Raw genomic sequence first — 13,946 nt, 5'->3', positions numbered from 1 at the left:
AGGGATAACTCTCAGGGATATTAGCCTCCAGCTCCACCATGTGGACATTGAAAATATTCATGTGGAGAATATTGATGGTTGGTAGTCTACATAAAGCACTATGGACATACGCAGATTAGAATTAGGAAATTTTCTGAAGAAAGGAAGATTGCATTCATGTGATCAGAGCTAACTCTGAACATTCTTGTGATATGAGTCATATGGCAGTTAACATTTTGCCCAAAGAAAACAAAAAACATACCAATTTGCTTGTTTTTCCATGTAGAAAGGAAGAAAGAATATGAATGATCAACAGTTTTTTTTTTTTTTTTTGATACGGTTAAGGTTTCATTATACCTCATCAATCATGTTTCAAGAGACAATACTTCTTTTTCTCTCATCTAGACAAAAATGTCTCAAGACCTTTGTGTGGCTTCTGTACCAATCCTATTTTTTCCCAAGCAATTTTTATTTTACATTTTTATCTTTGACACAGCTTCCTTTCCCATTCTACAGCTCATAAAGCTGTGGCAGTTGTATTTATTTATTGCTAGGAAAGTTATGATTGATGACAGGAAACAAAATCTTCCCCAGCTAAACACTTGAAATCTTTAAGCCAAAATTTCTTGTGTTCAAATTTTATGATTTGGTAAGGTTTGGGGCAAAGGTGACTTCTGATCTTCTCTTGAAATTTACCACAGAAATTTGCAACACAACCAGCAAACCACAAAAACTATGAAAATACTTTTGTCTACTAAGCCATCTATGACTTTCTGTCTGAAATCAATACTTTCTACTTAAAAGTGAACTATGCTTGCATATGATAGCTAATGATAAAAAGAAAACAACAAAATATTTTAAAATATTCTCTGTGGGGGCTACCCTCTGGAATCAGCTGCCCCCAGAGATAAGGAGAATCCAAGACCTCGGTGCCTTCCGCCGTACCCTTAAAACCTTCTTTTTCCAGCAAGCCGGGCTGGCCTAACACTTTTTAAATGTTTTAATTGGTTTGCTACTGTTTTTAATTATGGGGCCAAATTTATATATATCTTTTAATGGTATTTTAATATTTGTACTCCATGTTTTTATGTGGCTGTACACCGCCCTGAGTCCTTAGGGAGAAGGGCAGTATACAAATTCAAAAATAAAATAAAATAAATAAATAAATAAATAAAATGATAATTTAACCTAAGATAAACATTTCTTGAACAATATGATAAGAATTTAGCAAGTTTAACCTGCCCAGAAATACTTAGTATACTCTCAAAATTCATTGGGTTATGTTATAAAATAAAAGCATGTATTTCCAGTTATTGTCCTTCTCTGAAATAGTTCCTTCCCATGATATTCAAATCGCTTTCTTCCTGATTTTCAAAAAGTTATTTTAAAAGATGGTTATTCTGTATGGATACAGTGCTGCTGAAACTATTCATCTTGTGTTTCAATTCTGAACATTCAAATTCCCAGTTTATGTCTGGTAAACTGCGATTTGTGGTTTTTAATTTGATTGTTTATTATGAATCATTTCCTTATTACATATCCAGATCCACTAAATATATAAAGGAAACAAAAGTAAATACAATGAAACAGACTAGGAACAAAAAAGCAATTTGATATCCTACTTAATATAAACAGTAATAAGACCCATGCCAATTTATTGTTAACAAAGTTTAACTTCTACAAATAAGTGGCATCTTATACTTAAACAATATTTGTCTATCAGAAAGCATTTCATATAAAATTCATCTAGTGTTCAGAAAATTGAATCTATAGAACTCAATTAAGTTTTACTGTATATAAGGCCTATGTGATAAGAACTAATATCATTAAGGGATAAATCCTTAGTAATATCATATACTAAATATAGTAACATACATTAAACTTAACATACTTTTATTTATTTATTTATTTATTTATTTATTTATTTATTTATTTATTTATTTAAATTTGTATACCGCCCTACTCCCGAAGGACTCAGGGCGGTGAACAGCCATAAAATAAAACATGTAGATACAAAATTTAAAATAGAGATAAAACTAATTAAATAAATTTGGCTGAGACATTTTAAAACCCCAATAAATTAAAACCAAATTTAAAATTCCATTTAAAAGAGGAAAAGTTTAGGTCAGGCCAGCTTGATGGAATAAAAACGTCTTAAGCGCGCGACGGAAGGTACGCAGATCCGGAATCCTCCGTATCTCCGGGGGGAGCTCGTTCCAGATCGTAGGTGCCCCCACAGAGAAGGCTCTCCCCCTGGGGGCCGCCAGTCGACATTGTTTGGCCGACGGCACCCGGAGGAGCCCCTCTCTATGGGAGCGTACTGGTCGGTGGGAGGCTATTGGTGGCAGCAGGCGGTCCCGTAAATAGCCAGGTCCTAAGCCATGGAGCGCTTTGAAGGTGATAACCAAGACCTTGAAGCGCACTCGGAAGACCACCGGGAGCCAGTGCAGCTCGCGCAGGAGAGGCGTTACATGGGAGCGCCACGTTGCTCCCATCACCACCCGCGCGGCCGCACTCTGCGCCAGTTGGAGCCTCCGAGTGCTCCTCAAGGGGAGCCCCATGTAGAGAGCGTTACAATAGTCCAGACGGGAGGTGACGAGGGCATGAGTGACCGTGCGTAACGAGTCCCGATCCAGAAAGGGACGCAACTGGCGAATCAGGCGGACCTGATGAAAAATCCTCCCGGTCACGGCCGTCAAGTGCTCTTCTAAAGACAGCCGTGAATCCAGGAGGACACCCAAGTTGCGAACCCTCTCCGTGGGGGCTAATGCTTCGCCCCCAATAGTCAGCGATGGCACCAGCTGACTATATCGGGACGTCGGAAACCACAGCCACTCGGTCTTGGATGGGTTGAGCCTGAGCCTGTTCCTCCCCATCCAGATCCGTACGGCCTCCAGGCACCGGGACATCACTTCAAGGGCATCGTTGGGGTGGTCTGGGGTGGAGATGTACAGCTGGGTGTCATCAGCGTACTGATGGTACTCCACCCCGAAACCACGGATGATCTCACCCAGCGGCTTCACATAAATGTTGAACAGAAGGGGCGAGAGGACCGATCCTTGTGGCACCCCACATATAAGGGGCCTCGGGGTCGACCTCTGCCCCCCTGTCAACACAGACTGCGACCAGTCAGAGAGAAAGGAGGAGAACCACCGTAATACGGTGCCTCCCACCCCCAACTCTTCCAACCGGTGCAGCATGATACCATGGTTGATGGTATCAAAAGCCGCTGAGAGATCTAATAGGACCAGGACAGAGGAACAACCTCTGTCCCGAGCCCTCCAGAGATCATCCACCAACGCGACCAATGCCGTTTCCGTGCTGTACCCAGGCCTGAAACCTGACTGGAACAGATCTAGATACGTCGTTTCATCCAGGTACCGGGGAAGCTGTCGTGCAACCACACTCTCAACAACCTTCGCCACAAAGCGAAGGTTGGAGACTGGACGATAGTTAGCCAATGTTGCCGGGTCCAGGGAAGGCTTCTTGAGGAGAGGTCTCACCACCGCCTCTTTCAAGGCGGCGGGAAAGACACCCTCACCCAATGAAGCATTTATAATCCCCTGGAGCCAGCCTTGCGTCACCTCCCGGGAATCCAGCACTAACCAGGAGGGGCACGGGTCCAACAAACATGTAGTCGCATTCAGTCTACCCAGAATCCTGTCCACGTCCTCAGGGGTCACAGAATTAAACTCATCCCAGATAACATTCTCAGGACCTGCCCCCGTCATCCCCGCTGGATCTACCCAGTCAGAGTCCAGATCTTCCCGAATCTGAGTGATTTTGTCATACAGATACTGAACAAAATCCTCGGCTCTTCCCTGCAAGGGGTCCTCCCTCGCTTCCTGGTGGAGCAGGGAGCAGGTCACCCTAAACAGGGCGGCCGGGCGGTTATCTGATGACGCAATAAGAGCAGCAAGATAAGTGCATTTTGCTGCTTTTATTGCCACTAGGTAATTCTTAATATGAGATCTTACCAGTGTCCAGTCAGATTCAGTACGACTGGCCCTCCAACTACTCTCTAGGCGTCTTTTCCGGTGCTTCATCTCCCTCAGCTCCTCAGTAAACCAAGGAGCCAGGTGAGATCGACGCTGGGTCAGAGGCCGCAAAGGCACGACTCAGTCCAGAGCTCCAGCGGCCGCCCTATCCCAGGCGGCCACTAGGTCTCCAGTCGAGGCGTGAGCCAGAACCTCAGGAATTGGCCCAAGCTCCGTCTGGAACCTATCAGGTTCCATCAGGCGCCTGGGGCGGTACCATCTCATCGGTTCCGCCTCCCTGCGGCGGGGTGCAGCGGTTCGAAGGTCAAGGCGAAGGAGAGAGTGATCTGACCATGACAAGGGCTCGATGACTATGTCCCCTATCTCGAGATCACTCAGGCACTGTCCAGAGACAAAAATCAGGTCCAGTGTGTTTCCCCCCATGTGCGTAGGGCCATGAATTAGTTGGGTCAGATCCATAGCCGTCATGGAAGCCATGAACTCCCGAGCCACCTCAGACATCTCACCCACGGACGGCAGGTTGAAATCCCCCATGACCATTAGTCTGGGGGTATCAACCGCCACCGCGGCGATAACGTTGAGTAGCTCGGGCAGGGCTGCTGCCACGTGGCAGGGAGCCAGGTACGTGATCAGCAAACCCCTCTGAACCCCATGACCCCACTTCACAAGGAGGGTCTCACAACCGGCCGTCTGAGGAACAGTGGTCTCCCTCGGCCTAAGGCCTTCTCTAATAATAACCGCTACTCCCCCGCCCCTCCCCTGTGACCTCGGCTGATGGAATGCCAGGAAGCCTGGTGGGCACATTTCTACCAGAGGGACCCCTCCCTCCGGGCCCAACCAGGTCTCTGTAATACCCGCCAGGTCCGCTCCCCCCTCCTGAACCAGATCACAAATGAGGGGGGCTTTATGTATTATGGACCTGGCGTTGCACAACATCAGTCGAAGGCCCGGGCTCTGAGGGTCTGTACAACCTGGAGAACGGGTGGAGCCTTGGGGGCCGGAGCACGCTACCGCTCGGAGACAGCGGGTGCGTGCTCCCTTAACATGATATGGCCCCCTGCTCCCGCCATATCTACCCCTCCCACTCACAGTACCGATGATAGAAGCACAATCTGGACAAGCTCGACCCCCCCATCACCTCCGGATCCCCCATCCCCTCCGCTGTGCATAGTGGCCAGGCCTGACCCTCCCCTTGGTGGGTCTTCCCCCAAACCCACAACCCTAGTTCCAATTTTTCCCTCCCCCCCCGGGACCCCTTAAAAATTTACCCAATTTACTTAAAAAACCCCTCAACCCCCTCTTCGCAGCATGCCACCTTAATATTAAACTAAACTCAACTGCTCTAATAATAATCTAAACTAAATTACTTATATTAAGTGACTTTACACTAAATTAAATTGTTCTGTAAACACCTTATCAGTGGCATTCTGTGTACAATTCCCTCAAACTATACATAATTCCTTCAAAAGTGCCATAAAAATTAATGTTTAGTGATTAAGAAGCTTTAGTATATTAATTCTTAAAACAAATTATATTTTTGATGCAAACTTTTCCATATCAGTTCAGAGCACTTTCATTCTCGTTTAAATTTTAATAAGGGACAGTTTATCTTCTGTGTGAATTTTCATCATTGTTCTTTGTGGCAGTTGATAGATAGTAAGTGCTTTTTATCATCATTTTCAGCTCATCCTAATTGCCAATCAGCTTAGGCGAAGGCTACTAAAATGTCAAATAGTAAGATAACAAGTTTTGGACCACTTGATTAGTAAATTTATTAATTATAATTTAACCTTCAAAAGGAGCTCTTTACTAAGCTAAGCACAGGAAAGGTGAATTAATGTGTTAACCATCTGTTCTGTTATCCTACAATAAGTGAAATATTATTGAATAGCAATTTGTATTTTTAGGAGTGCCCTAAGGTTTCAATTTGAAATATAAAATTAGCATACTTTAAAGGCAGATGTTTTTTATATCTGAAAAGTAAACATTACCATAAAGAGTAAATCACTGCAACTGATAAAATAGTAACTCTAGAAAAAAATTCAGGCAGGCTTTATAAACAGAATTAATTGTGCAAAAAAAGGAAGATAATGTTCCTGTTTCAGTTTCAATGTAAGTTGCTAACACTGAGGAATATTTTTTTCTTTACTTCATGATCAGAATGATTTGAAAATTAGAAGACTTATTTTGATTCAGGGGAATGTTTCCATTTACAAAATGAGGCAGGAGATCATTGATGTTCATTTCACTTTTCCTCCTGTAATCCTCTACATTTGCACAAGTGGTGGGCAAGCGTGCATGTGGAACTCCACTCGGTTGAACGGAGGGCACTTGTACTTGTGCACGAAGCTTCTTTGTGCAAGTGGAGCTTTGCACGCAAGTATAAGTGCCCTCCTTGCACAAGTGGAGCTTTGCGTGCAAGTACAAATACCCTCTGTTCACACACGAAGCTCCATTTGCACAAGTAGTGTGCCTGCCAGTTTGCACAAATGAAACTGTGTGTGCACAGGTGCACCTGCCACTCATACGCCTCCCTCCCACGCCAGGCCGCCAAACTGGAAAGGTTAGGTACTGTTGCTCTACATTGTCCCAAATCATCAGAAGACAGGGAATAGCTTGATAGGAAGCAGTAGAAAGCTGCAAAAGACAGATGCATATAGTTTCCTTCTCCTTCATTCTAGTATAAGAGCAGAAATTTATTGAAACATTGGTCCAAAACTTTTTCAGACTTTGAGAGCATGTCTAGAGGAATATATTTTACAAACAGACATGAACAACAGGAGTACAAAATAAATTAATCCTGTTTGATCCTACAGTACATTTTCTCCACAAGTAGTGCTTTTTATAAGATGATGAATTGTTGATATTTATTACCAGAGAAATAGTCTAGAATGTATAAACGAACTTTGAATCTTTGCTGGAAATGTGAACTACATGAAGGAAAATTTTAACGTTTGCTGGAGATGTAAAGGAGACGAAATAATGCAGGTACAAATACATGTACTAATGCAGAAGATTTTATGTTAAAGGTTAAAGTACAGCTGAAACCAGATATCTATTTTTGGGCTAATAGACAAGCAACTAGAAAAAGTCACAGAACTCTGCTTTTATATATGACAACTGCAGTGAGACTATTATATACTTAAAAGTGGAAAGGCTCAATATTTTCTATCACAGAAGAATGATTGGTGAAGATGATGAAACTTGCAAAGTTGGCTAAATTAATCTTTTTGATTATAGACAAAACATTATGTTTATGATTGACTGGAAACCTCTTATAGACTGTGCATGAATAAGGAAAAAAGTATATGTGCTTTTGCTGATTAAAAAAAGTTTTGTTATACATAAAATTTTGTGTAATATAAAAAGGAAGGGTTTTCATAGAGTAATAAAGAATTTTGTAAATGTACTTATAGAATATTTGTTGCAAAGGAAATCGGAAACTTCTTTTTTTCTTTTCATCTTTCTTTCTTTCTTTCTTTCTTTCTTTCTTTCTTTCTTTCTTTCTTTCTTTCTTTCTTTCTTTCTTTCTTTCTTTCTTTCCTGCTTCTGCTATTTATTACTTTGTATTAATTTTTATGTATTGTAAAACATTAATTTTTTTTTTTTAAATGTGGTAAATAAAATTTATTAGTTGGGACTGGGAAAACAGTGCTCTATGGAGCACATATGGTCTCAGCATACTATTTGCAAACCCGAAGTCTCCCCATAGTGAGGTATGATTTCCCCCAGATTATAGAGGATAACAAGTATCTGTTTAAAATTGATACTTGCAGAAGTTTTCAAAACTACACATAGAAACTGCAGCCCATTCCCAAAAAGAATTGAGTCAATTTTTAATATTTTGGTGGAAATGCACTAAAGTGGCAAAAAAAAAAAAAAAAAAAAGGTTCCTTTTATAAAACTCCTGAAAGATAAATAAAACTGCCTCTAAAGAAACAATATATATCTAAGGTATATTTATTGTTAATAGTTGATTCAGATTGAAGCATACAGTAGTTGAGGTTTTCATATGATGTTTAGTTATATGAAAAGCAAACCATGTAGGACAAGAGAACAATTGGTTTTAAAAGAAAAAGTGAAGTTTTCATGAAGTTAAGTTTGATTTTGATAACTATATGGGCATAAATCTTATTTCTGCTTTGCATCAACCCTACTACATTGCTTCTTATATTCCTTTCTAGCTTGTAGTCAAACTAAAATTATTTTCCATCAAAATACACAAAACAAATAAAATTCATTCAATGCCATCAATACTACAAATGTTGTAGAAAGAAAGGCTTTATTTGTATGGTATGCCTTTATATAAATAGAGTGTGGAAAATGTAGCTTAATCTAATTTAATCTAAATTTCTCTATAATTAAATTATATTAGACTAGAACATTACAATCTGCTTTAAGAACAAATACTGTCAGCCTATTGTATTTGTTTCTGTGGAACTGGAAGAAGTAAGTTCCTTTGGGAACACTCTGAAGTTGCTTTTTTTCCTCTCCTACCTTTTTTCAAACATCAGTTTTTAACTAAGAAGGTTCAGTAATATCTGTGAAAAATACAGGATATTTTTTTCTGCTTACAAGATCCAGTGGGATATAGTGGTTAAAGTATTGGATTACAATCAGAAGGAAACCAAGGTTCTGGTCCCTATTTTGCTACTGAAATACACTAGGTGATTTTGGAGCATTTTTATCCACAAAAGAAATGGCTATAGTATGCATGCCATCTAGTACTTTTGAATTAACAGTGGATAATCCCACTCTCAAAATCAAATTAAATAAACGCAGCAATATGTACATAAACTTCTTTTTCAAAAAAGTATGTAATGTTAAAAGTTCTGAATAAACATATTTTAAGCCTCTCCTAAACTGTAATAAAAAGGAGACCTGCCACACTTCCAACAGCAGTTTATACTAAAGTAATCTGCTATTTTGTTTTTTTATCTATACATAAGAAGCTTGGTCATGCTTCATACCTAATATAATATGGAAATTGGAGCAAATTTTGGAATCAATGGTATAAACTTTTCCTGTGCCTGAATGCTGTACCTCATCAAATCTGATCAAACTCTAAAAAGGAAATAAGTTAACTTTAAATTTTGTTTCAAGTTAATCTTATTTCTTATTTCAATACTTATATTTGTAAGTATTACTAAACCAAAATGTTTAAAGGAAACTACCAAGATAAATAAACAGAGTCATGAATAAAAGAGAACACAATCTATTTTGAATTATCATAAGCAGCTGATCATTTTGGATGAAAATTAATTTCTGGACTTTTTGACAGCAATTAAAATTGTATATTATCTAAGATATATTTGTATGTAGTCTTTATTTATTGATTAGCCTTGGGCCATAACAAAGTGCAAAGTTCCAGAAACAAATTATTACTAAAATTTGATAATCTAAGATATATGTAAGCAATTAGGTATTACTGTTTAACTCATTTTTGCCGCAGCACTGTATTTTACCTTTGCATTATAAAAGGTCACAATTTAAATTTATCGCACTAATTATAGTCTGTTTTGTAGTAAATAACTGTTTCTTCAAATGATAAATATCCATTTCAATTTCACAGTGCAGAGTTTCATTATCAGAAATTGCTCTAAATGTCTAACTGAATGTGAAAACAATATTGGGAAGAAATAACATTGACTATAATTGTGTAGATATCTACTCTCATAACTATAGAAACGTTTCTGAATCCCTACTTCTTCCAGCAATGAAAATTTTAAGCAGTAATGTTTTTACCCAGATCTGGTTTCATCTGAAAGGAAATATCATATATTTAGATATTATACTAAACTTTATTTATCAATGAAGTTTTTAACAATTATTTACCAATGGGATGCCCTTCCATACATGTGGCATGCTCTTCCACACAGAATTTTTGTCCCACTTCAACAGCAGCTCAAATCTGTGCATTTTTTTCCTGTCTTGTCTATTCTCCTTTGTTTTTTCAACATGCCCAAACAATAATAAATAACAATACATTGGTGATGTTAATACTAGGACAACAAATATACTTATGTATTTCAACTAGCAGCAAGTTCTTTGTTTACAGACATGCTTACAAATCATATTAAACTGCATTTAGCTGAAAGAGATGTTAAGAATTGAACCAAGGGTTTTTTTTCAAAACATTCTCAAATTTTGCTCCTATTATGAAAATTAATTAATCAAATAATTTTTAAAAACCTAGCTATTTATCAGGAAAATTGCCTCTTTCATATCAAAATTTGTTCAGAATGTTTAGAATAGACTGAAGTTTGATTGCAAGGGGGATAAAATTCTATGAATTAATATAATAGACATTTTCCCAGTCTTTCTTATTTGTGATTATATATGTTCTAGTCTGAATTTCCATTGCCTTTTCATATAGTTGCATGGCTTATAGTAAGCTGCTGTGGTAACCATATTAACAAAGAGAGAAACAATTCCAATTAGAATCTATCATGGAACATTAGTTTAGAAAATAATAAAACAATATATTGTTCCTTAACTGAAAAATACAATAATGCCAAATTTAAATTTGGACTATTTTAAAAACTTTTCAGTAAATTGATCATAGTAACTAACATGAAATAAAAAAATTATCCAAAACATGTCAATAAATATTAAGGTGGTAGAGTTAAAATAATAAAACATCCATCTAATTCATGTACCTATTAAGCTTATTATTTTTTCTATCTTTCCTAGTTTCTAGAGGATTAAACTAAGCATTTGTTGGGCATAGATTTTTTTTAAAATTAAAAATTGTAAAAATTACAAATGAAACCATAAAAGATACTTAAAAAGTCAAATAAAAATGAAAATCTTTAGCATTAAGGCTTTTATTTATGGAACACTGTTAATACAAACTGATTATATGTGATTTCTGGTTGACATCGCAGCGCTTTTAGACAGAGTGAATGCGTCTCCATTTTCACTGTGCTGATTTTCCCTGTTTGTGGGCTCTGAGAGGAGCCAAAGCCGCCCTGTAGGGGTGGTGAAGCAAAGAGGGGCATCCTGTGAGGTTGAGGAGAGTCGCAGCTCTCCTGTCTGATTCGGGTTTTTTCCTCCCCTCTCAGCTACAGCAAGAAAAGGCAGCTAAAGATGGCTGCCACAAAGCTGGGACAACCGATGAACATCTAAGACTGATGCTGGAGTGAAGTAGGTGAACAGTGACCGGAACTGTGGGAGAGGATTTCCTTTTGCTTTAAATTCAACCTCAAGGAACAATTTAGAACTATTTGCTCAGAATTATCTGTAACAGTGGCGTCTAAGCATTCTGAGAAACTACCACATCGGAAGTGAGGGGCGTAGGAGAGAAAAATAACAAATTTTGAAATACAGAAAATTGGACTCTCAAATTGGGAAGACGTGGTACTGGGAAGGCATTTTAAAATGCTGGAATCATTTACTTACAAAACTTATTCCGCTTTTATAATTGTTCTATGACGAAAAGAATGCTTGATTGGTGGCAATACTGAAATTTAAGCTGAGAGTGCCACCTGCTGATGAAAGGAAAAATTACAGACCTGGAAATATCTACATGGCTCTACATGGCTCTACATGGAGTTCATAGCTTCCATGACAACCATGGACCTGACCCAAGTAGTTCAGGGTCTGACCCATGAGGGGGGACACACGCTCGACCTGGTGCTTCTTTCTTTCTTTTTTTGAGTTTTAAAACAAACTTTATTAAACATAAAAAGATAAAATATCAAATCAAGTACATACAAAATACATTTATATTCACCCCATAAAATAGAAAAACAATACAAAACAAAACAAACTGTGTGTGTGTGTGTGTGTGTGTGTGTGCGTGCGCAAAAAATTAAAATCTCGGGTGTTTTTCTGCGTCATGTTAAATAAGTTAGTTAAAATGTTTAAAATTCTGGTTAAAATCCTAGCTTAAAATCTTCCAAAAATCCTTACAGAGCACTCTGCAAGGTCCTTTAAAACCTTAGCTAAAATCCTACCAGTACCTTAAAAGTTTTTCTTTATAGCAACGTTTCAACAGGCTCACAACCCTGTCATCTTCAGGCTCTTGTTTAGTTTAGAAGCTATTGGTGTGTTACGAGGTTGGAGCTGTCGCTTTTCTATGTTTGCTGCTGCTGATGTATGCTGGTTACCCTGTAACTCTGTCTTGATTGGAGGACAGCAGTTTTTCTTCCTGCTTCCTCAAACTGGCTGTTTGGCTACGTGTTACAGGCCTAGCTTTCTCAGGTTCTCTATTATTATCTGTCTGCTGTAGAGGGGAAAGGATTCTGGTAGGCATCCCAACACCCTTGATTGTTAGTTGAGATCTCAGCCTGTCTTCTGGCTCGATCCTCTCTCTCTCCCTATTGCTAGCCACCCTCTGCAAAGAGGGAAGAATTCTGGCAGGCCTTACAACACCACTGGTTGTTTGTTGGAATCTCTGCCTCTCTTCTGATGTTAATACATCAGAAGAGAGGCAGAGATTCCAACACATCAGAAGAGAGGCAGAGATTCTAACACATCAGAAGAGAGGCAGAGATTCCAACACATCAGAAGAGAGGCAGAGATTCCAACAAACAACCAGTGGTGTTGTAAGGCCTGCCAAGACACAGAGTTACAGGCTAACCAGCATACATCAGCAGCAGCAAACATAGAAAAGCGACAGCTCCGACCTCGCAACACACCCATAGCTTCTAAACTAAACAAGAACCTGAAGATGACAGGGTTGTGAGCCTGTCAACATGTTGCAAGAAAGAAAAACTTTTAAGGTACTGGTAGGATTTTAGCTAAGGTTTTAAAAGACCTTGCAGAGTGCTCTGTAAGGATTTTTGAAAGATTTTAAGCTAGGATTTTAACCAGAATTTTAAACATTTTAACTAACTTATTTAACATGACATGAGAAAACACCTGAGATTTTAATTTTTTGCATATACACACCTGCAAAAACTTAAGAAGACATATATATATGTGTGTGTGTGTGTGTGTGTGTGTGTGTGTGTGTGTGTGTAGGTCTTTGGTTATTCGGGTCTTCTCCCACGTAAAATTGGAAGTGTCTTGGCGACGTTTCGACGAAGTCTCATTTGTCATCTTCAGGCTGGTGTTTTCGGCTTCGTGCTTCTAGGAGCAATGTATGATCGCAGCTTTTCTTCCTTTTAACTGCCAGTGGGGGTGTGAACTGATTGGGTGGGAGCCTAGCCAAATTTCTCACCAAACAACTACAACCCTATGCAGAATCCATCACCTCACACGTAAAAAACTCATTCCAGTTCATAGAGATCATAAAGAAACAAAATTTACAGCCCAGCTACCTACTCATGAGCATCGATGTCATATTCCTCTTCACCCAAGTGCCAATCAAAGAAGCCTTGACAGCTATCCAAAACAAATATAACCCCCCCAAGCACATCCTAGATCTGACCAACCACTGCCTATCCAACACATACTTCATCTATAACAGACAAAAATACAAACAAATAGAAGGAGCACCCATGGGATCACCCCTCTCACCTGTCATTGCAAACCTCTACATGGAACACTTTGAAACCCAAGTTTTAGAAAAATCTGATCACAAACCCAAACTCTGGCTCAGATACATAGACGACACCTTCATAATCTGGCCACACGGGAAAGAAAAACTGGACAACTCCCTCACACACCTCAACAGCCTACACCCCAAAATACAGTTCACCATGGAAACAGAAGCTAACAACCAACTTCCCTTCCTGGATGTCTTAGTCTACAAGAAATCCAATGTCTCCCTAGGACACACCATCTACCAGAAGAAAACACACACAAACCGCTATCTGCATGCACTCTCACACCACCACCCAGCACCACCATCAGCACCAAGGCCAGACTTACAGAGCCCCGCACTGGGAGGAGAGGGCAGCAAGGGAGGAGCCACCCCGGTTCAGAGGGAAGTTTGATGGCAACCCAGACCACCTAGCCCAATTCCTCGATACCGCTGAGATCTACATAGAGCGTTATGGACACCTCTACCCATTCCCCAGA

The 13,946-nt window shown here is 39.4% G+C and overlaps 1 protein-coding gene across 6 annotated transcripts in view; it reads right to left on the bottom strand.

Moving 5' to 3' along the window:
- THRB (thyroid hormone receptor beta) overlaps positions 1-13,946 on the bottom strand; it is a 277,270-nt gene that overhangs the window by 87,458 nt on the left and 175,866 nt on the right. The window lies entirely within an intron of this gene.

Source organism: Pantherophis guttatus, chromosome 4 (genome assembly GCF_059756535.1).
Source record: "Pantherophis guttatus breed Tessera chromosome 4, ASM5975653v1, whole genome shotgun sequence".
Taxonomy (NCBI): domain Eukaryota; kingdom Metazoa; phylum Chordata; class Lepidosauria; order Squamata; family Colubridae; genus Pantherophis; species Pantherophis guttatus.
The sequence above is the reverse complement of the archived record's forward strand: the minus strand, read 5'-3'. Positions and strand labels throughout refer to the sequence as shown.